Raw genomic sequence first — 24,475 nt, 5'->3', positions numbered from 1 at the left:
GTGGAGGGGGAAATAGAGTCACCTTTATTATTCTCCAATCCTTTTAAAAAATTCTCACTGAACACAAACTCAAATAATAGAATAGCATCTTAAATTTGACTTTTATAAGGCTAACCTTATACAATATTTGGTAGTACTTCTCCCTAAATTTGAAAACAAGGTCTACAACAGAACTCAGTATAAGTCATATTGCCAAAAGGAAATTCATGTTGTATTTTTTTTAAAGTAGGAACTACTTAGTCATGTTCCATTAAAAACTGCTTAGGTGGTTGGGGCACCTGGGTGGCTCAGTCAGTTAAGTGTCCGATTCTTCATTTCAGTTCAGGTCATGATCTCAGGGTCATGAGATCTAGCCCATGTTGGGTTCCATGCTCAGTGGGGAGTCTGGTTGAGATTATCTCTCTCCCTCTCCCTTTGCCCTCCCCCCCACCCCCCACGTGCTCTCTCTCTCTCAAATAAATAAATAAATCTTTAAAAAATTGTTTGGGTGGAACAATAGCTGCTTATTCTATAAACACTGTTGGATATATAAGATCAAATTTCCAGGGTAAAATTAATGCTTGAATTTTAAAAAGTAACTTAGTTATTAATTAGGTTATCTTACTCAACATATGAAATTTTTGTATCTATTTGCAGAAGAGTAGGTAGAAATGTTAATCTGGATACATACTACATATTTTAATACACAGTTTTAATGTGCATTGTTTTTATAATTTCTCAGTATTTTAAAATTACACCAAACTTAAGCTGTAAATAGCAGAGGCAGTATTATCATCTGAGACTTTTCAGACGTCCTATTTTTTCCATCCTCATGTTTAGCTGTTATCACTAATCCTACTCTAAAACAAATAGTTTTCCTAGAGAAATGCTATAATTTTTCCTTTAAATGGCAATTATTTGGTCATGTTGCCACAGATTGTTTGCAAACATGACTACCTTACATTTTAAAGACATTCTATCATGAGTAGTACATTTTTGTAAGGTGAATTACATTTTTTCTTATTGATGTAACTCATAAAATTAGAAAGTTTCCTATTGAACTAATTTATACTTTTAGTCTAGAAATGCTTTTGCCTTAGAATCAATGAAATTCAGTAGACTCATGGATAAGTAAAGCTAGAGGAGACCTTGGAGATCTATTTTCACTGCTAAACATATTAAATAATGTGAGACTCAATGGTACTTGTACAGAGATAAATTACAAATACATCAACCCCTTAATAATGTTTTAAACCAATCCAATCACCATTAAAGACAGCACTGTTATTTTAGAATGAGGATGGAATTTATGTTGAGAAAATAATTCAAAAGTTAAATATATATAAATACACAAAGATAGTCACCAATGGATTTTTTTATAATAGTGACATATGAATTTAGCATTGAGCAAATTATAGTATGTTTATTTGATTAATCATGCAACAAAATGATAACAAAATGCTAAAAATATAATTAATTCTTAATATGGTATTTTTACTATAATGTAAACATATGTATGGATAGAATATGCAAACCTAATGACTGATGTGTCGGGAGGCTTAGATTATTATGATTTGCTTCCTTCTATACTTAAAATTTTCTATATATTTTTATTTATTTATATATTTATTTACTTATATTGAAGTATAATTAACATACAGTATAAGTTTCAAGTGTACAATATGATTCAGCAATTCTATATATTACTCATTGCTCATCAAGATAATCCCCTTTATCTATTTCACTCATTTACCCACCCATCTTCCCTTTGACAACCACCAGTTTGTTCTCTGTAATTTAAGAGTCTGTTTTTTTGTCTCTTTTTTTCCTTTGTTTCATTGTGTTTTGTTTCTTAAATACCACATATGAGTGAAATCATATGGTATTTGTCTTTCTCTGACTAATTTCACCTAGCATTATACCCTCTAGGTCCATCCATGTTGCAAATGGCAAGATCTTTTATGGCTCCGTAATATTCCACTGAATATATCTATACCACATATTCTTTAAACATTCACCTATGGATGGACACCTCAATTGCTTCCATACCTTGGCTATTATAAATGATGCTGCAATAAACATAGGGGTGCATATATCTTTTTGAATTAGCATTTTCATTTTCTTTGGGTAAAAACCAAGTAGTGGAATTATTGGATCATATAATAATTCTATTTGAGGAAATTCCATCCTGTTTCCCACAGTGACTGCCCCAATTTGCAGTCCCAATAACAGTGCACAAGGATTTCTTTTTCTCCACATCCTTGTTAACCCATGTTATTTCTTGTCTTTTTGATAGTAGCCATTTTGACAAGTGAGAGGTGGTATCTCGCAGTTTTGATTTGCATTTCCCTGATGATTAGTGATGTTGAGCATATTTTCATGTTTTTTGGCCATTTCTATGTTTTCTTTGAAAAAATATCTATTTAGGTGTGTAGTTTTTTTTTTTTAGTGTTGAGTGATATGAATTCTTTATATATTGTGGTTACTAATCCCTTATCAGATATATGATTTGCAAATATTCTCTCCCATTCCATAGACTGTTTTTTCATTTTGTTGATAATTTCTTTTGCTGTGGAGAGGTTTTTTAGTTTAATATGGTCTCTTATTCTACAAGTAGAGTAAGAAAATGGAATGTGACAAAATTACAAACAATATCTGGGTGGTATTTTATGGTTGGATTACTTTTCCTCTTTAATGACTGATTTTTCAAACAATAATTACATATTACTTTCATAAAAAATAAAACCATTCTCATTTGAAAGTATAACTTATGTTATTCATACTGATTGATATTTAATAATTCTTTTTAATCATGGAGCAATGTTCAAGGTGCTTTCATACACATGTCATTTTTGTTTCACAGTTGTTCTGTAAATTGATTTGGGCTAGAATAATTATTAGTCTCATTACGCAATGATACATTTCCCAGGAAAATCATGCTAATTGTACTTTAATGCAAACCACAGTGTGACAAGAGAAAAGATAAATACATGGCAATTTGATTGACTTTTCTTCTTTGATGCTTGAGATGTTAGGGATGTTTTGTGATCAACAATATCTTCTTTGAAGTAATCAAGAGTTTTAGTATATGTGCTGCCGAAGCGAGCATGAAGTAATCAAGAGTTTTAACTGGCTGAATTTAACTAACATTTGACCAAGGTACTCTTGAAAATTTGACAGGCAGGTTTGAGTAAGTTTCCATGATTCTTTCAAATGTTAGTTGAATCATTGAATCACTAAACTCTATCCCTGAAATTAATAATACACTATATGTTAACCAACTTGAATTTAAATTAAAAAAAAAAACAAACATTAGTCAAAAGCTGCACTATAATATATTTATGCATTTTCCTTATCATCTTAGTATATTGATTTAAGTACTTAATACATATGCATAATTTACATTTCCAAGGGTTAATAAATTGAGTTAAGCCCCAAATGATTTGAGGTAAATGTGATTTCCATCTCTTTTATTTTTAGTTCTATGTCAGGTCACACATTCATTCACTAAATGGTGAGCAGAAAATTTCTCATCCAGGGTGGCTAAAATACACTATTTGTATTAATGACTTAATAACACTTAAATAAGTTTTCTAATGCACCAGATGAAAGCCAAGTTGTTTTTAAAGATTTTATTTTTATTTATTTGAGAGAGAGCAAACGAGAGTGAGCATGAACAAGGGGAGGGGCAGAGGAAAAGCAGACTCCCTGCTGAGCAGTGAGCCCAATGCAGGGCTTGATCCCGGTACTCCAAGATCATCAGATGCTTAAGTGATTGAGCCATCCAGGTGACCCCCCCCAAGTTCTGTTAATAAAAGATGAGAAAAATTCAAAAATAGCATCAAAAATAAGCAGAAAAATTGAAAATATGCTAAATTTACACCAATATAAGAAATCTACTTTAATTTGAAATGTGAAAGAAAAGCCACAACTAAATCATACAAGAACCCAAAGTTCAATGAGTAACCAGAATAAAATCTCAGAGTTATATGTTTAAAATCTTCTTTACAGGCTATAACCTACTTTAATAGGTATTTTACATTTAAAATTATTTAAAATGTTAAACAATGTTTATTTCACAGTAGATAAACATTATCTGTAGAAAAAGAGAATTAATCTTGATTCAGTATATATGCACTTTTTTTCAGTATCAAAGGAGGACTGATCTTTTTACATTTTTGTGATAAAATCTCAGACCTTAAAAGACTGAAGTTGGGGTCCAGACATACTGTGGGGAAAAATGTTAACTCTTGTAATAAAAGGACCAAATTCAGGACCTTGACCTCTGCACAAGTGAGTGATAATTCACAGAGCTATTCTCCAGAGAATTATTGATTATTGATTATTGATGGGAAAAACCAATTGACATTCTTCCCTGAGAACTGAAAAGTTTCCATTGTGGACTTCCTCATGTAAATTGTAACAAATGGTCTAGGATATACATGGCAAATCTGAACAAAGATAAAACTTGCCAATACCACAACTATTGCCACTCTAACTCTATAGTGAAACCAGAGTGTAAATTTTAGGATAAGATCAATCTCCCTAGATTATAGTAGGAACAGAAGATTCAGTACAATTAATCTAACACACTATTGAATATGATATAGAAAATTCAGTACTAAATATAAAAACAAATTTTAAAATCTTAAGTAAAAGTAAAGACTAATAGAGTTTTTAAAAAGAAAACATATACTTTTAAAGTAAACTAGCATGCTATGATAATCAGAGAAAAAATAATTCTTTTTCTATTTTTCTTTATAAATGAATATTCAATTTTCCAATTCATTTTTAAAAAATATTTTATTTATTTATTTGACAGAGAGTGAGAGAACACAAGCAGGGGGAGCAGCAGGCAGAGCGGGAGGGAGAAGCAGGCTCTCCGCTGAGCAAAGATCCCAAAGTGGGGTTAGATCCCAGGATCCTGGGATCATGACCTAAGCCAAAAGCAGATGCTTAACCAACTGAGCTACCCAGGTGCCCTTCCATTTCATTTTTCTATAACAGTTTCATTCAATATGCTGAATATTGAGTAACTACCATAATCTAGAAGCTGTTAGGTTTAAAAGTACATCTATGAATAAGAAATTTCTTATCATTTTGCAATATATACATATATCAAATCATTATATTGTACAACTGAAACTCATATAATGTTATATGTCAATTACACCTCAATTTTAAAACAAGGGAAAAAAAGAATTTTCTTTGTCCTTGAGACTTAAATCCACTTGGGAAGACAAACATGTCCTCAATATAATACAACAAAACAAACTCAATAACAGGATAATATATAAGGTGACCCGATAGCACTGAAAATGATGGAGAGAGGGAAATAGGAAATACTTCAGAGATTACATGATACTTGGTCTATATCTTGAAGCTTGAGGAATTTTCTAAGTATACAAGAAGATAATCTAGGCAGAAAGATCAATTTTTGAATTTTTATTTAATTAACTTTTATTAAGCTTGAACATTTCTATATGTTTATAAGTTCATTTTTTTACTTGTTTGAAAAATTCATTTATAGAAAATACTTTTTTAAGTATGTACTATTTGCTAGAAGCTAGAGATAAAGCAATAACTAAGACAAAGCCTTATACCTCAAAGATTAGAGTCTAGTGTGAGATATTTGTTGTTTCATTGGTTTGTAAGAACCTTGTATGTATTAAGGAAAATATCCCTTTGTCATGTAATGAGAAAATTTTTCCCAATTCTATATTGGCCTTTTAACTTTTAAAATTATTTTTCTTTTGTCTCCTTTTATATTATTTTATCTTTTGATGTTGGGGTATACAAATTTTATTTTATTTATTTTTTTAAGATTTTATTTATTCATTTGAGGCACAGAGATAGAGATAGAGCGAGAGCACACGCACATGAGCAGGGAGAGAGGCAGAGGGAGAGGGAGAAGCAGGTTCCCCGCCGAGCCAGGAGCCTGATGTGGGGCTGGATCCCAGGACTCTGAGATCATGACCTGAGCCAAAGGCAGACGCTTAACCATCTGAGCCACCCAGGCGCCCCCTGGGGTATACAAATTTTAAATATCAATGCCATCCTTACCCTTGATGTTATGCTTAAAAAGGTTTTCCCTACTCCAAATTTATATAAGCTTCATCTATATTTTTTCCTTTTTATTTTCCTTTTTTTAAGAGAAAATTTTTAAAATGGCATAATATAGAAACAGATAAAGGAAATAGAAAAAGTTAATATCACGTTAATCCCTGTGTCCTTTATTCCCCAATATCTAAAAATGAACTTTTATAGTATGGGATTCATCTTTTGTTTTTATTAGATTAAAAGGTAGAAATCCATGGGGATTAGGTAAAAAACTCACTCAGAAATAAAATAAACTTACAGTTTTTATAGCTATCTGTGTATCTTAGGACAACAGAAGTCAGCCAGACTAGGGGCATCTTACTAGCTTGCACTGCCCCTGCTTTGACATAGCACAGGTTTGACACCATGTGTATAAAGCAGGATCCTTTCTCTGTATTATCTGCATACCTGGCCTGTTTCCCAGAAATGCTGCTATGATCAAGATTGGCCTGCTATCCCATAAATGCTTCCATATCCAGTCACTCTGAGCAAAGAGGCCTCTTCCAATTACTTTCTAAAGATACAGATGTGGGGGCAAAGAATGAACTCTTGCCGTTTACATTGAGTGAATCACATTTTGGGGGCCCTTTTTCTCAGTCCAGCCTCTCCTGACTCAAACATTTCTGGCATGTAAATGTCATAGGTTGCAGATAGGATGCAGACACTATTTTTATATATTATATAATCTTTTGGTAATTTGAATGGGAATTTTGAAACTGGGATTGGGGGAATTAAAATGTTTCTGCTCAAATTTCCAAGCTGAATGCCAGGTTTTCATTTGAATTTTAGAATGCAAACTTATCATGACTAGTATATCACCTCTCTCTAGATTCATTCAATGAATACATTGCTTGCTTTCTAATTTAGTTTTCTAAATTCAACAAATTTTTTCTTCTTTAAATTTTTTTTAAATTTTTTATTGTTATGTTAATCACCATATATTACATCATTTGTTTTGACGTAGTGTTCCATGATTCATTGTTTGTGTATAACACCCAGTGCTCCACGCAGAACCTGCCCTCTTTAATACCTATCATCAGGCTAACACATCCCCCACCCCCTCCCCTCTAGAACCCTCAGTTTGTTTTTCAGAATCCATTGTCTCTCATGGTTCGTCTCTCCCTCCGATTTTCCCCCCTTCATTCTTACCCTCCTGCTACCTTCCTCTTTTTATTTCTTAAAATATATTGCATTATTTGTTTCAGAGGTACAGATCTGTGATTCAACAGTCTTGCACAATTCACAGCACTCACCATAGCACATACCCTCCCCAATGTCTATCACCCAGGCACCCCATCCTTCCCACACCACCCACACTCCAGTAACCCTCAGTTTGTTTCCTGAGATTAAGAATTCCTCATTTCAGTGAGGTCATATGATACATATCTTTCTCTGATTGACTTATTTCACTCAGCAAAAAACCCTCCAGTTACATTCATGTCATTGCAAATGGCAAGATCTCATTCCTCTTGATGGCTGCATAATATCCCATTGTATATATATACCACCTCTTCTTTATCCATTCATCTGTCGATGGACATCTTGGCTTTTTCCACAGTTTGGCTATTGTGGACATTGCTGCTATAAAATTCGAGGTGCACGTACCCCTTCGGATCTCTACATTTGTATCTTTGGGGCAAATACCCAATAGTGCAATTACTGGATCATATGGTAGCTCTATTTTCAACTTTTTGAGGAACCTCCATACTGTTTTCCAGAGTGGTTGCACCAGCTTGCATTCCCACCAACAGTGTTAGAGGGTTCCCCTTTCTCCACATCCCCGCCAACATCTATCGTTTCCTGACATATTAATTTTAGCCATTTTGACTGGTGTGAGGTGGTATCTCATTGACGTTTTGATTTGGATTTCCCTGATGCCGAGCAATGTTGAGCACTTTTTCATGTGTCTGTTGGTCATTTGGATGCCTTCTTTGGAAAAACTACTGTTCATGTCTTCTGCCCATTTCTTGATTGGATTATTTCTTCTTTGGGTGTTGACTTTGATACATTCTTTATAGATTTTGGATACTAGCCCTTTATCTGATATGTCATTTGCAAATACCTTCTCCCATTCTGTCGGTTGTCTTTTGGTTTTGTTGACTGTTTCTTTTGCTGTGCAAAAGCTTTTTATCTTGATGAACTCCCAATAGTTCATTTTTGCCCTTGCTTCCCTTGCCTTTGGTGATGTTTCTAGGAAGAAGTTGCTGCACTTAGGTCGAAGAGGTTGCTGCCTGTGTTCTCCTTTAGGATGTTGATGGACTCGTGTCTCACATTTAGGTGTTTCAACCATTTTGAGTCTATTTTTGTGTGTGATGTAAGGAAATGGTCCAGTTTCATTCTTCTGCATGTGGCTGTCCAATTTTCCCGACACCATTTGTTGAAGAGACTGTCTTTTTTCCGTTGGACATTCTTTCCTGCTTTGTCAAAGATTAGTTGACCATAGAGTTGAGGGTCCATTTCTGGGCTTTCTATTCTGTTCCATTGATTTATGTGTCTGTTTTTGTGCCAGTACCAGACTGTCTTGATGATGACAGCTTTGTAATAGAGCTGGAAGTACGGAATTGTGATGCCGCCAGCTTTGCTTTTCTTTTTCAACATTCCTCTGGCTATTTGGGGTCTTTTCTGGTTCCATACAAATTTTACGATTATTTGCTCAATTTCTTTGAAAAAAGTGGATGGTATTTTGATGGGGATTGCATTGAATGTGTAGATTGCTCTAGGTAGCATTGACATCTTAACAATATTTGTTCCTCCAATCCATGAGCATGGAACCTTTTCCATTTTTGTGTCTTCCTCAATTTCTTTCATGAGTATTTTATAGTTTTCTGAGTACAGATCCTTTGCCTCTTTGGTTAGATTTATTCCTAGGTATCTTATGGTTTTGGGTGCAATTGTAAATGGGATTGACTCCTTAATTTCTCTCTCTTCTGTCTTGTTGTTGGTGTATAGGAATGCCACTGATTTCTGAGCATTGATTTTATATCGTGCCACTTGACTGAATTCCTGTATGAGTTCTAGCAGTTTTGGGGTGGAGTCTTTTGGGTTTTCCATATACAGTATCATATCATCTGCAAACAGTGAGAGTTTGACTTCTTCTTGCCGATTTGGATGACTTTGACTTTTTTTGTTGTCTGATTGCTGTGGCTAGGACTTCTAATACTATGTTGAATAGCAGTGGTGATAGTGGACATCCCTACCACGTCCTGACCTTAGGGGGAAAGCTTTCAGTTTTTTCCCATTGAGAATGATAATCGCTGTAGGTTTTACATAGATGGCTTTTTTGATATTGAGGTATGTACCCTCTATCCCTATACTCTGAAGAGTTTTGATCAAGAAAGGATGCTGTACTTTGTCAAATGCTTTTTCTGCATCTATTGAGAGGATCATATGATTCTTGTTCTTTCTTTTGTTAATGTATTGTATCACGTTGATTGATTTACAGATGTTGAACCAACATTGCAGTCCAGGGATAATCCCACTTGGTCGTGGTGAATAATCCTTTTAATATACTGTTGGATCCTATTGGCTAGTATTTTGGTGAGAATTTTTGCATCCATGTTCATTAAGGATATTGGTCTGTAATTCTCATTTTTGATGGGGTCTTGTCTGGTTTGGGGATCAAGGTAATGGTGGCCTCATAAAGTGAGTTTGGAAGTTTTCCTTCCATTTCTACTTTTTGGAACATTTTCAGGAGAATAGGTATTAATTCTTCTTTAAATGTTTGGTAGAATTCCCCTGGGAAGTCATCTGGCCCTGGGCTTTTGTTTGTTGGAAGGTTTTGGATTACTGCTTCAATTTCCTTAGTGGTTATAGGTCCGTTCTGGTTTTCTATTTCTTCCTGGTTCAGTTTTGGTAGTTGATACATCTCTAGGAATGCACCCATTTCTTCCAGGTTATCTAATTTGCTGGCATATAGTTGCTCATAATGTGTTCTTATAATTGTTTGTATTTCCTTGGTGTTGATTGTGATCTCTCCTCTTTCATTCATGATTTTGTTGATTTGGGTCCTTTCTCTTTTCTTTTTGATAAGTCTAGCCAGGGGTTTATCAATCTTGTTCATTCTTTCAAAGAACCAGTTCCTAGTTTCGTTGATCTGTTCTACTGTTCTTTTGGTTTCTATTTTATTGATTTCTGCTCTGATCTTTATTATTTATCTTCTCCTACTGGGTTTCGGCTTTATTTGCTGTTTTTTTCTCTAGCTCCTTTAGGTGTAGGATTAGGTTGTGTATTTGAGACCTTTCTTGTTTCTTGAAAAAGGCTTGTATTGCTATATACTTTCCTCTTAGGACTGCCTTTGCTGCATCCCAAAGATTTTGGACAGTTGTGTGTTCATTTTCATTGGTTTCCATGAATTTTTTTAAATTCTTCTTTAATTTCCTGGTTGACCCATTCATTCTTTAGTAGGATGTTCTTTAGCCTCCATGTATTTGAGTTCTTTCCGACCTTCCTCTTGTGATTGAGTTCTAGTTTCAAAGCATTGTAGCCTGAAAATATGCAGGGGAAATGTCAGTCTTTTGGTACTGGTTGAGACCTGATTTGTGATCTACGAGGTGATCTATTCTGGAGAATGTTCCATGGGCACTAGAGAAGAATGTGTATTCCATTGCTCTGGGATGGAATGTTCTGCATATGTCTGTGAAGTCCATTTGGTCCAGTGTGTCATTTAAAGCCTTTATTTCCTTGTTGATCTTTTGCTTAGATGATCTGTCCATTTCATTCAGGGGGGTGTTAAAGTCCCCCACTATTATTGTATTGTTGTCAATGTGTCTTTGCTTTTGTTATTAATTGCCTTATATAATTGGCTACTCCCTTGTTAGGGGCATAGGTATTTACAATTGTTAGACCTTCCTGTTGGATAGACCTTTTAAGTAGGATATAGTGTCCTTCCTCATCTCTTATTACAGTCTTTGGTTTAAAATCTAATTTGTCTGATATAAGGATTGCCACCCCAGCTTTCCTTTGGTGTCCGTTAGCATGGTAAATGTTTTTCTACCCCCTCACTTTCAATCTGGGGGTGTCTTTGGGTCTAAAATGAGTCTCTTGTAGACAGAATATTGGTGGGTCTTGTTTTTTCATCCATTCTGATAGTCTGTGTCTTTTGATTGGAGCATTTAGCCCATTTATATTCAGGGTAACTATTGAAAGATATGAATTTAGTGCCATTGTATTGCCTGTAAGGTGACTGTTACTGTATATTGTCTGTGTTCCTTTCTGGTCTATGCTGCTTTTAGGCTCTCTCTTTGCTTAGAGGACCCCTTTCAATATTTCTTGTAGGGCTGGTTTCGTGTTTGCAAATTCCTTTAGTTTTTGTTTGTCCTCCTTCTATTTTATCTCTCCTATTTTCAATGACAGCTTAGTTGGATATAGTATTCTTGGCTACATATTTTTCTCGTTTAGTGCTCTGAAGATATCATGACAGTCCTTCCTGGCCGCCAGGTCTCTGTGGATAGGTCTGTTGCCAATCTAATGTTTCTACCATTGTAGGTTACGTATCTCTTCTCTCCTTCTATTTTCAATGACAGCCTAGTTGGATATAGTATTCTTGGCTACATATTTTTCTCGTTTAGTGCTCTGAAGATATCATGACAGTCCTTCCTGGCCTGCCAGGTCTCTGTGGATAGGTCTGTTGCCAATCTAATGTTTCTACCATTGTAGGTTACATATCTCTTCTCCCGAGCTGCTTTCAAGATTTTCTGTCTTTGAGACTCGTAAGTTTTACTATTAGATGTCAGGGTGTTGACCTATTTTTATTGATTTTGAGAGGGGTTCTCTGTGCCTCCTGGATTTTGATACCTGTTTCCTTCCTCACATTAGGGAAGTTCTCTGTTATAATTTGGTACAATATACTTTCTCCCCTCTTCCTCTTTCTTCTTCTGGGATCCCAATTATTCTAATATTGTTTTGTCTTATGGTATTGCTTATCTCTCGAATTCTGCCCTCATGATCCAGTAGTTGTTTATCTCTCTTTTTCTCAGCTTCTTTATTTTCCATCATTTGGTCTTCTATATCACTGATTCTCTCTTCTGCCTCATTTATCCTAGCAGTTAGTGCCCCCATTTTTGATTGCACCTCACTAATAGCCTTTTTGATTTCGACTTGGTTAGATTTTAGTTCTTTTATTTCTCCAGAAAGCGTTTTTCTAATAACTTCCATGCTTTTTTGTAGCCCAGCTAGTATCTTTAAAATCATGATTCTGAACTCTAGGTCCGACATCGTACTAATGTCCGTATTGAGTAGGTCCCTGGCAGACGGTACTATCTCTTGTTCTTTTGGTTGAGGTGATTTTTTTCTGTCTTTTCATTTTGTCCAGAGGAGAATAGATGAATGAGAGAACAAAATGCTAACAGGGTAACAACGTCCCCAGAAAATATACTCTAAACAAATCAGAAAAGACCTGAAACCAGGGGAAAAGAAAGGGAAAGAAAGAAAAAAAAAGAGGAAAAAAAGAAAAAGATAAAGATAAAAACAAACAAAAACAGAACAAAACAAAAAAAAGAATATGATCAAATATGATCAGACTGGTGCATAGATCAGTGCCACACACTAGATTTTGGGTGTATTTTAGTCTGTTAGAAGAAAGTGCTTCCCAAAATTTTAAAGAAAGAAAGACTGATATATGTACAAAATAAGGGTTGATATGATGAAGGGATGGAATATGACTGTTAAGATGAAAAGTATAAAAAAATTTATAAAAGGAATTGATAAGAAATTGTTTGAAAAAAGAAAGAAGAAGATTTTAAAAAATGAAAGAAAAGAAAAGAAAAAAAGGGGTAGAGAATGTGATCAGGCAGGAGACTAGAACAAAGCCATACACTAGAGATTTAGGGTATATTTTGATCTCTTAGAGGAAACTGTATCTCAAAATTTTAAAGAGTGAACAACTTACATATATATGCCAAAAATAAGGGTAACTACTATGAAGGGATAGAATATGATTTTAAAAATGAAAAATAAAAATGTTTTTTAAAAAAGGGATTGATAAGATGTTGGTTGGAAAAGGGAAAAAGAAAAATTAAAAAAAAAGACAGTTAAAAAAATTAACTTTGAAAGACTAAAGAATCATGGTATAAAAGCCATGAATTCTATGTGTAGTATTCCCCTAGCACTGGAGTTCTGCTGTTTTCATTGATCGGTAAACTTGGTCTCGGCTGGCTGTTCTTGCTGATCTTCTGGGGAGGGGCCTGTTGCTGTGGTTCCCAAATGTCTTTGCAGGAGGCAGAATTGCCCCGCCCCTTTCGGTTCGGACTAAGTAATCTGTTTGGGTTTGCTCTCGGGAGCTTTTTCTCCCTGCAAGATTTCCGTACAGATTTGGAGGAGGAGAGTGAAAATGGCAGCCTCCCAGTATCTGCCCTGGAGGAGCCGAGAGCTTGGGGCCCCACTCCTTAGTGCACCCCCAGAGAAAAGCAGTCACTCCCGTCTCCCCGGTCTCTGGCCACACTCTGTGTTCACCCGGCCTGTGACCAAGCATTTCTATCTCTGGCACCCGACTCGGTGTGCAGTCTCCAAACCCAGCAAATCCCTGCAGTGTGCTCCTGTGCTGCTCCTCCCAGGGGAGGAAGGGGAGTCTCCCCAGATCTGCCGCTTGTTGGGTCCCTGCTGGAGGATCAGTGGCCCGACTGCCTCACCTATCACAGTTTACTGCAACCCCGAGCTGAGAGCCCGCGCGTCGGCTCTGTCTCTGCAGCCGGCTTCCCCGCCCCCATACCTGGGAGCTCTGCAGCACTCAGGCACCCCCGGTCTTCCTCTGACCCCGAGGGTCCTGAGACCACAGTGTCCCGTGAGGGTTCCAACCCCTGCTTAGCCACTGGAGCGACGTCCCTCAGCAGAGCTGACTTCTAAAAGTTCCGATTTTTTGGATACTTCTAATAAAATATAAATAATAATTTGTAGTCATTAAGGAGCACTTCTAAAAGTGCTCTATCACTTGCCAGAAGCAAGCCGATGGCAGCCCCCTCCCCCGCCATCTATCCTCCCAAACATCGCCTCAGATTCACTTCTCCGCACGTCCTACCTTCCAGAAGGTGGTCGCTTTTCTGTTCAGAGAGTTGTTGCTATTCTTTTCTTTGATCTGTTGAGTTCCTAGGTGTTCAGAATGGTTTGATCCCTATCCAGCTGAATTCCTGAGACCAGACGAAATCCAGGTCTCCTACTCCTCTGCCATCTTGCTCCGCCAAACTCAACAATTTTTACTATACCTCATGTGCTTCATAGAAACAGGAATGTAGCAAACAGTCAGGGTACTATGAAAATTGTTTTAAAACTGCACGCATGTACACATGGCTGTATTTACATCGGGCACAGGCTCCCCCACATCAGGCACATCAACTGCACTTGTCCGATGCGCCTTTGCAGATGCAGCCCTGGGCACACTTGGCAAGCCCGCGGGACAGCAGGAGCAGCAGCTCTTCTTGCAGGAGGTGCATTTGCACTCCTTGCATTTGCAGGAGCCGGCACATGTGCAGGAGCCACCTGTGGAGCAGGAGCAGTTGGGGTCCATTTCTAGTTGAGTCAAGGACGGAGGTCCAAAGCAAGCGGCACAGAGATACACAGCTGAGGTCTGGAGGTGTGGTCTCTAATTATTTTGATTGGTTTTTTTGCGTGTTGTCAATCTATACATGAAATTTCTAAGATTTCTAGCGATATTGAAATATATCACCTCCTTAATGACTACAACTTATTGTTTATATTTTATTAGGACAGAATTTAACAGTATCTACAAATTCAACATTTCTGTCTCTTCAGGTGTATGTATAAATATGTGGAGTTCAGTCTCCCTACATGCTTATAATTGATATTATTTTAGAAGATTAACCTTTACCACTCATTTCTTCAGTACACTCAATATCCTTGAAATTAATAGCAAATCAAATGCTGAACAAAAACTAAATTATATAATCTGGCAACAAAGATTTTTGATTTATTAATTTTGTCTACACTTGTATTTTGACTTCCCAAATACTCATTCACAAATGTGTAAAGCAACACAATGTAATTTTAAACAAAACAAATGCTTACATTTCACTGTGTTATATGCTTGTTATTTTAAACTGATTTTGGTTTTGTAATATAAATTTTATTTTAAAAGTTAAGTCTGGATCTGAAGATTAACTTAATTATATCAGATGCTATTCAATATGTCAAAATGGCCATTTGTTCTATTTTTATTCTGTTTTTTAGAATGCAAACTTTTTATGCATGCAACATTACTTTTTTGCAATAATATAGTTATAGGTACTGTTGTGGACTGGAATGATCCCCCATCCCCCAAAATTCATATTTGAAGACCTAATCTCCAATGTGAATGATTTGGAAATAAGCTCTTTGGGGAGGTACTTAAATTTAACTGAGATCATAACACGGCTATTTTTCTTCTTTAGATCCCCCAGTTGATTATAATAAACAGCCAGGGTAAAAAAAAAACAGTTTAAGGCAGTGGTTCTCAAAAAATGGTTCCAGACCAGCAGCAACAGCATTACCTAGGAATTTGTTAGAAATGCAAATTCCTAGGCCTCACCACAGAACTACTGAATCAGAAACTCTGGGATAAGGGATCTGTGATTTACCAAGAGATCCAGGTGATACTGGTATATACTAACATTTGAGAACCACTATTTTAGAGTGTTCTGAAGTAAAGTACTTTGTCTCTTTAAGAAGAAATTGGCTTAAAAACACATGAATGTAAGTATAGCCTTGATAAGAAAAGATAGATTAAGAAAACAGTGAAATATCAGTAAAAATAGATTATTCAAAACACAATGAATAAGCAATCTGCTTAACCTAATAAGCACTTAAATATCCCATCCAAAAAAGCACACATTATTTCAAGTGCATATATAACATTCATGAAATGTAATTTTCAATAAATTTCAAAAATCCACATATACAGATGACATTCTCTGACCACATCTCAATAAATTAGAAATCAATAAGTAAAAGATAGTAACAATAAAACCCTAACAATAAGTTCTTGCTTTAATATAAATTTAGGTTGCTTATAAAATGTGCCATTTTAGGGGGAAGGAGTTAAGGTGGTGGAGTATTAGGGGGACTCTGGGCTTGCCTTGTCCCTCGAACACAACTAGATCAACATCAAATCATTTTGAATAACTAGGAAATCAATCTGAGGATTAAGAAAACAATCTGCACAATTGGAGGGAGAGAGTGTGACAGATGCAAGGTTCAGAGACCAGAATTGGGGGAAAGAAAAGCTGTGGTGCCACAGAGGGGAGGGAGCCCTTTTCAAGGAGAGAAGTCAAGGAAAGAGTGGGAGAGAAGTAGTGTGTAGGGTTCCCATAAGACACTGTGGTGTGGGGATTCCCTGAGTCACACTGGGAGAGAACTGGAGCACATTTGGAAGAAAGTATGCTGCTTCTCCAAGGATAAAAGGCCCACTGGATGCTACTGAGTGGCTGTTCAGCAGCAGGAGACAGAAGTGAGCACAGAAGGCAGATAACCTGGTTGCAGCTTTTCTCTGTGCTTCACCATAGACTCGGCACCTGCACAGGCAGGTGACTGCTTTTCTGGGACAGAATGGTGCCAGGCATAGTGCTGCAAGGATCTCTTCCAAGGGAGGGGAGTGGGTCCACACCTTGCCAGGTCCTTTAAGATTTGGAGTTTTGAATCCCAGCCCTCAGCCAAAAATAAAGCACAGAATAACCGTGGCTCCAGGTGGGCAGACTGTCCAGGCACAAACAGGTTGAGGGCAGGGAATTGATGAAAGCTTGGGACATAGGAGAGAAGATTGTTCACTTTTCTGTGAAGGCCTTCTGAACAGCAGCAGTCGTGAGTTCCCTTCACCAGGGATGAGAGGGTGGTGTGATGTCATCTTCAACAATCCCCACCCCTGCCCACCAGCACACTTGAAATTCAGAGAGAAACACAACATCTCCAGTGGAGGCTGGAGCCACTTACACCAAACCCTGCTCCCTACACCCAGCAAGGATATCTTTCCAGGGCTGATCTGACTGTGAGCCCAGCCAGTGCAGCAGGCCTCTCCTCCAGAAGATGAGCACAGGCATCCTGCATGCACCAAGTCTACTGATCATAGAGTGTTCCAAAGTGGGAGCTTCAGTTCTGATGGAAATAGGACCCAGCTTTCATTTTTTTAATTTTATTTATTTAATTTTATTTCATTTACTTTATTTCATTTCACTGCTATTTTTTTCTTTTTTCTTTAGAATCAGGTTTATAGCTTTTTGTGCATTAGTTGGTTTATTTGTTTCATTTTTCATTTTCTGGATTAGGCATTTTTTTTCTTTTTTCCTTTTTTTCTTTTTCTTTGGAATCATGCTTATAGTTTTATGTTTTTCTGTTTGCCTTTTTGTTCCTTTTCCTTTTCTCTTTTCTTGTATAGGCTTTTTTTTTCTAATCAGGCTTATCTTGACAAACAAATTAAACCACACCTAGTTAAAAGTCCAAACACTCCCCACTGCAAGCAAGGAGGAACTCTGCAGAGGACTGATTTTTGGGAAAGAGCAGCCAAAATACAACAGTGGAGTGTACACAGCATATACCAGAAACACTTCCTGAAGTGCCAGACCCTGGACAGTGTACTATCCCTTCTTAATATAGTATTACTCTCAGGAGCAGTAAACATAGCAAGCTTTCATAATACACAAAAGACAAAAACCTAGACAAAATGACAACACAGAGGAATTCCCCCCAAAAGAAAGATCAAGAAGAAATCATAGCCAAGAATTTGCTCAAAACAAATAAAAGCAATCTATCTGAAGAAGAATTTAGAACAACAGTGATAAGACTACTAGCTGGGGTTGAAAGAAGCATAGAAGACATCAGAGAAACACTGGCTACAGAGATAAAAGGTGTAAAAACCAGTCAGGCCAAAAAAAAAAAAAAGGCTATAACTGAGATGCAAAACGGACTGGATTTAATCACAATGAGGATGGAAGTAGCAGAGGATTGAATAGGTGATATAGAAGGTACAATTATGGACAATAAAACTGCAAAGAAGAGGGAAAGAAAACTATTTAATCATGAATATAGACTTAGAGAACTAAGCGATTCCACAAAGTACAATAATATCCATATTTCAGAGGAGTCCCAGAAGAAGAAGAGCAGGAAAGAGGGGTAGACAGTTTATTTGAATAAATTATTTATAGCTGAGACCTTCCCTAATCTGGGGAAGGAAACAGGCATTCAAGTCCACGAGACATGGAGAACTTTTTATTCAACAAAATCAACAAAAATAGGTCAACACCAAGATGTATCATAGTGAAACTTGCAAAATACAAAGACCAAGAGAGAATTCTGAAAGCAGCTAAAGACAAAAGGTCCTTAACCTACAAGGGTAGACACATAAGGTTAACTGCAGACCTGTCCACAGTAACTTGGCAGGCCAGAAAGCAGTGCGATGATATTTCAACATGCTATGTGGGAAAAATATGAAGCCAATAATACTTTATTCAGCAAGGCTGTCATTCAGAATAGAGGGAGAGACAAACAAAAACTAAATCAGTTTGTGAACGCTAAACCAGCTCTGCAAGAAATATTAAAGGGCACCCTCTGAGCAGGAAAGAGAGACCAAAATCAAAAAAGACTAGAAAGGAACAGAGACAATCTACAGGAACAGTGACTTTACAGGTAATACAATGACACTAAATTCATCAATAATAACTTTGAATATAAATGGATGCAGGTCTTTAATCAGAAGACATAGAGTATCAGAATGGATAAAAAATAAGATCCACTGATATGCTGTCTACAAAAGACCTATTTTAGACCCAAAGAAAGACACCTCCAGATTGAAAGTGAGGGACTGGAGAATGTATAAAGAACCTATCAAACTCAACACCCAAAGAAAAATGATCCAATCAAGAAATGGGCAGAAGGCATGAACAGACATTTTTTTCCAAAGAAGACCTCCAAATGGCCAACAGACACATGAAAAAGTGCTCAACATCACTCGGCATCAGGGAAATCCAAATCAAAACCTCAATGAGATACCACCTCACACCAGTTAGAATGGTTAAAATTAACAAGTTAGGAAATGACAGATGTTGGCGGGGATGCGGAGAAAGGGGAACCCTCCTACACTGTTGGTGGGAATACAAGCTGGTGCAGCCACTCTGGAAAACAGTATGGAGGTTCCTCAAAAAGTTGAAAATAGAGCTACCATACGACCCCACAGTTGCACTACTGGGTATTTACCCCAAAGATACAAATGTAGGGATCCAAAAGGGTACATACACCCTGATGTTTATAGCAGCAATGTCCACAATAGCCAAACTTTGGAAAGAGCCAAGATGTCCATTGACAAATGAATGGATAAAGAAGATGTGGTATATATACACACAATGGAATATTATGCAGCCATCAAAAGGAATGAAATCTTGTCATTTGCAACGATGTAGATGGAACTGGAGTGTGTTATGCTGAGCAAAATAAGTCAATCAGAGAAAGACATGTATCATATGAGCTCACTGATAAGAGGAATTCTTAATCTCAGGAAACAAACTGAGGGTTGTTGGAGTGGTGGGGGTGGGAGGGATGGGGTGGCTGGATGATAGACATTGGGGATGTTATGTGCTATGATGAGCACTGTGAATTGTGTAAGACTGTTGAATCACAGACCTGTACCTCTGAAACAAATAATACATTATATGTTAAAAAAAAAAAAAAGAAGGGGCGCCTGGGTGGCTCAGTGATTAAACATCTGCCTTTGGCTCAGGTCATGATCCTAGGATCCTGGAATCAAGCCCCACATCGGGCTCCCTGCTTGGCGGGAAGCCTGCTTCTCCCTCTCCCACTACCCCTGCTTGTGTTCCTTCTCTCGCTGTGTCTCTCTCTGTCAAATAAATAAAATTTTTATTAAAAAAAAGAAGAAGAAGATAGCAGGAAGGGAAAAATGAAGGGGGGGAAATCGGAGGGGGAGACAAACCATAAGAGACTATGGACTCTGAGAAACAAACTGAGGGTTCTAGAGGGGATGGGTGGGGGATGGGTTAGCCTGGTGATGGGTATTAAAGAGGGCACATATTGAATGGAGCACTGGGTGTTATACACAAACAATGAATCATGGAACACTACATCAAAAACTAATGATGTAATGTATGGTGATTAACATAACATAATAAAATTAAAAAATTAAATTAAATTAAAAAATAAAGTAAAAGAGTTTGAATACAAGAAAAGAAAAGAATGTGGGGGTGGAGAACCATCTATCATGCTAATGGACATCAAGAGAAAGCTGTAGTAGCCATAGTTATATCAGACAAACTAGATTCTAAACCAAAGATTATAATAAGAGATGAAGGGCACTATATCATAAAAAAGGGGGTCTAACAATTGGAAATATGTATACTCCGATGTGGGAGCAGCCAAATATAGAAATCAATTAATAACAAACATAAAGAAACTCATTGATAATAGTATGATAATAGTAGGGGACTTTAGTACCCCACTGACAACAATGGACAGATCATCTAAGCAGAAGATCAACAAGGAAACAAAGTCTTTGAATGACACACTAGATCAGATGGACTTAACAGATATATTCAGAGCATTTCAACCTAAAACAACAGAATACACATTCTTTTCAAGTGCCATGGAACATTAGCCAGAATAGATCACATACTGGGTCACAAATCTGGCCTCAACCAGTACAAAAAGATTGAAATCATACCATGCATATTTTCAGACCACAGTACAATGAAAGTTGAAGTCAGGCACAAGACAAAATTAGGGAAAACCACAAATACATGGAGGTTAAAGTACATCCTGATAAGGAAAAATCTGTGTCCTAAGATGGCCAAACGAGGCAGCAAGGGAGTCCTAGCCCCTGACCCAGGGCTCTTCCGGGTTCTTCTCCCTGCTCTGCTTCCTGAGCTCACCAATCCAGGTTCCTCTCCTTGCCCTGCTTCGAGCATGAGCCAAGAGTGCCCAGTATGTGGAGGTAGAAGTGTATAAATTACCCCCTAGGTTTGTGCTTGGGACTCAGACCTTTGGAGATCACTCTCCTCTGAGCCCACCAGCATTAAATAAACCTCCTATCCTCCAAGGTCTCCGAGTGCTGCTTGGTTCTTCCATTGGGCGATCCAGTCCAAGTTGCATAACAATTCTACTAAAGAATGAATTAGTTAACTAAAAAATTAAAGAAGAAATAAAATGCATGGAAGCAAATGATAATGAACACATGACATTCCAAAACCTTTGGGATACAACAAAGGTGATACATAGTAATACAGGCCTTCCTCAAGGAAAAAACTCTCAAATATACAACCTAACCTTCCAACTAAAGGAGCAGCAAATAAAGCCTAAAAACAAAGAAGGGAAATAATTAAGTAAAGAGCAGAAATAAATGATACAAATGACAAAAAGAAACAGTAGAATAGATCAATGAAATTAGGAGCTAATTCTTTGAAAAAATTAACAAAATTGGTGAACCCCTAGTCAGACTTATCAAAAAGAAAAGAGACAGGTGCCTGGGTAGCTCAGTCATTAAGCATCTGCCTTCAGCTCAGGTCATGATCACAGAGTCCTGGGATTGAGCCCCGCATCAGGCTCCCTGCTTTGTGGGAAGCCTGCTTTTCCCTCTCACGCTACCCCTGCTTGTGTTCCCTCTCTCACTGTGTCTCTCTCTGTCAAATAAATAAAAATAAAATCTAAAAAAAAAAAAGAGAAAGGACCCGAAGAAATAAAATCATGAATGAAAGATGAGTGATCACAGCCAACACCAAAAAGTACATACAATTATAAGAGAATATTATGAAAAATTATGTCAACAAATTGGGTAATCTGGAAGAAATGGATACATTCTTAGAAACATATAAACTACTAAAACTGAAACAGGAAGAAAGAGAAAACTTGAACAGACCCATAACCAGCAAGGAAATTGAAGCAGTAATCAAAACTCTTCCAACAAACAAGAGTCTAGGACCAGATGGCTTCCCAGCAGAATTCTACCAAACATTTAAAGAAGAGTGAATACCTATTCTTCTGAAGCTGTTTCAAAAAATAGAAATGGAGGAAAACTTCCAAACTCGTTCTATGAGGCCAGGATCACCTTGATCTCAAAACCAGACAAAGACCCCACCAAAAAAGGAAAATTACAAACCAATATTCTTGATGAACATGGATGCCAAAATTCTCACCAAGAGGGGAGGAAAAAGATGGCCAATGAGTAAGAGATCTAAATTTCATCTGGTTCCAGGAATTCAGTTCGATAGTTATCAAACCATTCAGAACACCTACAAACTCAACAGGAGATCAAAGAAAAGAACGGTAGCAATTCTATGAACAGAAAAGTGACAACTTTCTGGAAGTTAGGACGTGCAGAGAAGTGAATCCAAGATGATTTTCTGGGAGGTAGACCGCGGTGGGGAGGGAGTCTCTGTCAGCCAGCTACTGCAAGTCATAGAGCAGTGGAGCACAAATTCAGAACTTCTAGAAGTCTGCTCCACTGAGGGAAGTCTGCTCCACTGAGGGATGTCACTCCAGTGGCTAAGTGGGGAGTGGAACACTCACTGGAACAGTGTGGTCTCAGGACCCTTGGGGTCACAGACAGACCAGGGGTGCCTGAGTGTGGCAGAGCTCCCAGGTATCGGAGCGAGGAAGCCGGCTACAAAGATGGAGCTAAAAATCGGGCTCTCAGCTCGGGGTTGCCATAAACCGTAATCTGCAGCACAGTCGGGCCACTGCTTTGAGCAGGGACTCAACAAGTGGCCAATCTGAGGAGACTCCCCTTCCTCCCCCAGGAGAAGTGGCACAGGAGCCTGCCACAGAAATCTGCTGGGTTTGGACACTCCAAACGGGGTCGTGTGCCAGAGATAGAAGTGCTCGGTCACAGGCCGGGTGAGTGCAGAGTGCGGCCAAAGACCAGAGAGACAGAAGAGATTGACTGCTTTTCTATGAGGGCTCACTGAGGAGTGGGGCCCCGAGCTCTCGGCTCCTCCGGGACCAGAGATTGGGAGGTCTCCATTTTCACTCTTGTCCTCCAAAGCTGTAATGGAAAGCTTTCAGGGAACAAAAGCTATGGAGAGCAAACTCAAGCAGATTACATAGCCTAGCACCTGGTAAGAGCGGTGTAATTCCGCCTCAGGCAAAGACATTTGAGAATAACTGCAAAAGACCCCTCTGCCGGAAGATCATCAAGAACACCCAGCCATGACCAAGTTTACTGATCAATAAGGACGGAAAAACCCTAGCACTAGGGGAATACAGCATATAGAATTCGTGGTTTTTTCCCCAGGATTTTTTAGTTTTTCAAAGTTAATTTTTAAAATTTTCTTTATTTTTCTTTTCCTATATTTTTAGTTGAATTTTTCTTCTTTCCTTTTTCAACCAACAGCTTATCTTGTCAATTCCTTTTTTAAAATCTTTTTTGATTTTAATTTTTACAGTCATATTCTATCTCTTCATTGTATTTAACCTTATTTTTTGTATATATATATATATATATATATACACACACACACACATACAGACACACACACACACACACACACACACACATATTTTACTTTCTTTAAAATTTTGAGATACAGTTTCTTCTTACAGACCAAAATATACCCCAAATCTATTGTATGACATTGTCCTAGTCTCCACTCAATCACATTCTATCTCTTTTTTTTCAAATTTTTTTCATTCTTTTTTCAACCAACTTCATATCTAATCAATTCCTTTTTAAAAACATTTTTTAATGTTCATCTTTGCAGTCATATTCCATCCCTTCATCATTTTAACCCTTATTTATATATATATATATCAGTTTTTCTTTCTTCAAAATTTTAGGAGGCACTTTCTTCTAACAGACCAAAATACACCCAAAATCTACTGTGTGGCTCTGTTCTATTCACCAGCCTGATCATACTCTTTTTTTTTTCCCCTTTCTTTTCCCCCTGGTTTCAGGTCTCTTCTGATTTGTTTAGTGTATATTTTTCTGGGATTGTTTTTACCCTTTTAGCATTTTATTCTCTCATTCATCTATTCTCCTCTGGACAAAATGACAAAACAGAAAAACTCACCTCAAAAAAAAGAACAAGAGGCAGTACGGACTGCCAGGGACCTAATCAATACAGACATTAGTAAAATGTTGGAACTAGAGTTCACAATGACGATTATGAAGATACTAGCTGGGCTTGAAAAAAGCATAGAAGATATAAGAGAATCCCTTTCTGGAAAAATAAGAGAACTAAAATCTAACCAAATCGAAATCAAAAAGACTATTAATGAGGTGCAATAAAAAATGGAGGCTCTAACCGCTAGGATAAATGAGGCAGAAGAGAGAATTAGTGATATAGAAGACCAAATGACAGAAAATAAAGAAGCTGAGAAAAAGAGAGATAAACAACTACTGGATCACGAGGGCAGAATTTGAGAGATAAGTGATAACATAGTGAAACAACATTGGAATAATTGAGAACCCAGGAAAAGAAGGAGA

At 37.3% G+C, this 24,475-nt stretch overlaps 1 pseudogene; it reads right to left on the bottom strand.

Annotated features, from left to right (window-relative positions):
- Positions 1-14,390: 14,390 nt before the first annotated feature.
- LOC113931076 lies at positions 14,391-14,575 on the bottom strand (annotated as a pseudogene).
- Positions 14,576-24,475: the final 9,900 nt, after the last annotated feature.

This window comes from Zalophus californianus, chromosome X (genome assembly GCF_009762305.2).
Source record: "Zalophus californianus isolate mZalCal1 chromosome X, mZalCal1.pri.v2, whole genome shotgun sequence".
Classification (NCBI taxonomy): domain Eukaryota; kingdom Metazoa; phylum Chordata; class Mammalia; order Carnivora; family Otariidae; genus Zalophus; species Zalophus californianus.
The sequence above is the reverse complement of the archived record's forward strand: the minus strand, read 5'-3'. Positions and strand labels throughout refer to the sequence as shown.